Genomic DNA, 3719 nt, shown 5'->3' with positions numbered 1-3719 from the left:
CAAACTCTAAAATCTCTTTCTTATATAAATTCTAGTTCCAAAATATTATATACCTGTATATATTCATTAATATATATATATATATATATATATATATATATATATATATATATATACACACACATATATATATACACACACACACACCATAGTTGAGCTTTTACTTTTATCATCAAATGAAGTTTTAACAAGTAGCTTTACACTTACAGTGTCTCAATTTATGTTTAGTCTTATTTTAGATGTATCTAGAAAGATCCAAATCGACGAGTTGTGTATCTTTTATTTCCAGCAGATGTCATTGATTTTGCTATTTGAACACGATTTCTCCAAAGTCCTTCTTTAAATAACTAGGAAACAAAGTCCGATTCATAAACTAAACATTTAAGTTCAGATAAAAAGACTTTTTTGAGTTTTCTTTTTCACTTTTGGTTTGTGTTCTCTTTTCATAATTTTTTACGTTGTCTATTTTTGTAAAGGAAGAAATTCTTTTATCACGAATGGTTGAGATATTTTTTAGTTATCAAATGGTTTCTCCTTTATTTTTCAAATAAGAGATAATTAGTTCTTTCATCTTTTGAGACAACTTCTTGGATCGGGTCACGTCAGTCCACATGGGTGACTCACGACCCAAAAATTACATCATCCACTTTGCACATGGTGAACTATACCCAAGACAATACAACATCAACGAGTCACACAATTTATACAAAAAATAGTTCTTGCGACATGTGATCATCAAAAATTAACCTTAAGGCTTTTCAAACCCCACATAGGAATCCAATCACACTGGGAAGGAATTCACTACTTAAACGAGAATACTATTACTCACGATATTCCATACTTCATTCACTACTTTGGTAGTTATTTATTTGATCCCTCATACTTTTAAGGAGGTTAACCCGAGTTCATGTTTAAATTTATACACACATTTACACTCACTACCAGTATTGTTAGTGCAATAGCCAACTTGTGTATAGTGGTTTATTATTCAATTAATTTAATCGATTTTCCAGAAATACACTGTATTTTCAAATGACTATTAGTAACATGCTAAAGTGGGAACATCGATTGGAACTTCAAGAAATATTAAAAGTTCAAAGGGTATTTTATTGAAAAGTTATTTTAACTTTTCAGGGTGTCACACAAAGAAGAAGCAGGAAAACATTTTCTCATTGAACCATTGATTGCTTGACACACATGGTATGAAATATGTGCTACGATTGGTCTCATTCTTTCGATTATCCAACATTGTAAGAACCTTGGTCCAAACACCTCCAGATGCTTAACCCTTATTTTTCTCTTCAGTGATCCTTAAGCTCATTTTTAAAAAATCATTTGTCTGTTTCATAAAACAAGTACCAATATGATGGTGAAACTCATCTCTTTGTAAGGGTGATTGCTCATGTAGGAGATCCAATCTCGCATTTTGATGGAAATAGTTTATTTCATAAAATATTACATGCATACTACATTTTGTTTGACACACGTAATTTTTTAAAATATCACATGCATATTACATTTTAAATATCACATGCATACTACATTTTAAATTGTGGCAATAAGTAAATAACACTGTAATGATATCAAATTTTAGAAAAATATAGTTTAAGAATATTGCTAAATACTTTTATTAAATTGTTATATTAGTTATTAAACAATAACTCAAAAAATCTCATCATCCATTTAATCATATGAATTAGGCTCAATTAATTAGACAATAATTATATGGAAAGTATCCATCTCACAAGATAAAAATATTCATGACTTTCTCTTAGTATGTCTATGATGTTTCTTTTGGAGGACCTATATACATATAATATCTTTTTGTGCTTTCCATTTCAACATCAACTTGTAACAATTCATTAGGTCATTTAGAAAACTAGATTTATTTTTTTCTTAAAAAAGATCTTTTTTGTAAATTTTAAATGAGAATTTGAATTAGTCGTTTAACTATCATTTTTAAGTTTATGTGTTATTGAATGATTAATTTTATTAGTTGGTGGTTAATGAGCGGAGTCAATAATTTATTTAATAATCTTACCACATAGCCATGCGCAGGAAGAAATTAGTGGAGTTTAAAATTTATTTATTTATTAGTTCATAATAATTTTCCTAAATAATTAAAAGAAGTATGAACATTAATTATTGGTACAGGGATAATGTGGAAAAAATTGATGTAATATTAGCAAGTTAGGACTAGATATTGATGCTGGAATGTGATAGTTGGAGAGATTAGAAAATGGCAGTATAATGAAGTTGCTGGTTTTGAAACTTCATTAAATTAATTCATGTATCTTTTTTTCATTCTTATGATTATTCTATAAAATCTTTAAGTTTAGATAATAATTTGTATCGTTAATTAAATATTAGGTATATTAAATTTAATATATACCATCAGATTTATAATATTTGAAGGGATAAATACATAACCCTAACCATGAAATTTTGGAAATACAAGAGTGACATATTAGTTAACATCAAAACCCAGAAAGTTGATTATAGATCTGAGTGAGTTTTTGTGTCTACATTAGACATATAGTAAAATGAGTGTCTCTAGACTCGTTTATTTATGAATTATGCATAACCCTAACCATGAAATTTAGGAAATACAAGAGTTGACATATTAGTTAACATCAACATCCACGAAATTGATTAAAAATTTGAGTAGGTTTTCGTGGTCTAGTTAGACATATAGTAATATGAGTGTCTATATACTCGTTTACTTATAACTTATGCATAGTTAATAGATTGGAAATGCTCTGAGGCACTGAAGGTAGAAAAACATTGTTAATTAGATTTCTTGAGTTTGGTTCTTCGATGGAAGTAGGTTATGTCATGACCCAAGCCTACACCCTGGACCTGGCCAACACTTGAGAACCATTGTTTGTCCCTAACCGAACCCTCATCCTTGTTGACTTCAAACGGAAGACTAACTCAAGCATACAAAGCTTAAAAAAATAAAATTCATAAAATTCAAATACAAAGTTTTAACTCAAATAAAAGCATTGAATAAAAAATATATATTCAACTCACCACCGAACAGACAACTTAAGTAACATTTAACAAAATAAATGAAGAAGATTTCTAAATTCTACTGTCTATCTGTGAAGCCTCTGATTGACAAATATGAGAGTAGAGACAAGACCCACTATATCCAAACAACTGATATAACTCAAAGTAGAAGTGGAACCTTCTAGAAGCAAGGAGGCTCACCATAGTTAATTCAAACTCCATATGGTATCAACGAATCTCCTGTTGATAATGCTGCATACCTACAACTGAATCATAAAACGATGTAGGACAAATGACTCAGTACGTCGAATGTACGAGCATGTAATTCTAAAGCATAAAAATAAGCTTAATCTTGATAAAAAGGAAAGATACTTACCTCCTCCCAACACATGCTAACTTAACTCAAGAATAAGAAATATAGTTAACTCAATGATAGGATATTCAACTCAGAGATACTCAACTCAGTACACAACTCAAGATACTCAAATAAAACTGAAATTTACACAACTCAAGATACTCAACTCAACTCATGATACTTAGATCATGATAGTCAAGGATGAAGAAACAATAAAAGATGCAATATATAAAAAAAATTGAAAACAGTGCATACCAACTCAATGTATTGAAGAATATAAAAAACTCAATTTGTATATATAGTAAAATATAATGCAACTCTGTCGGAGTTTCTCTAACCATAAATCATCACT

This window comes from Solanum pennellii, chromosome 1 (assembly GCF_001406875.1).
Source record: "Solanum pennellii chromosome 1, SPENNV200".
Lineage (NCBI taxonomy): Eukaryota > Viridiplantae > Streptophyta > Magnoliopsida > Solanales > Solanaceae > Solanum > Solanum pennellii.
This window is presented reverse-complemented; position numbering follows the sequence as displayed.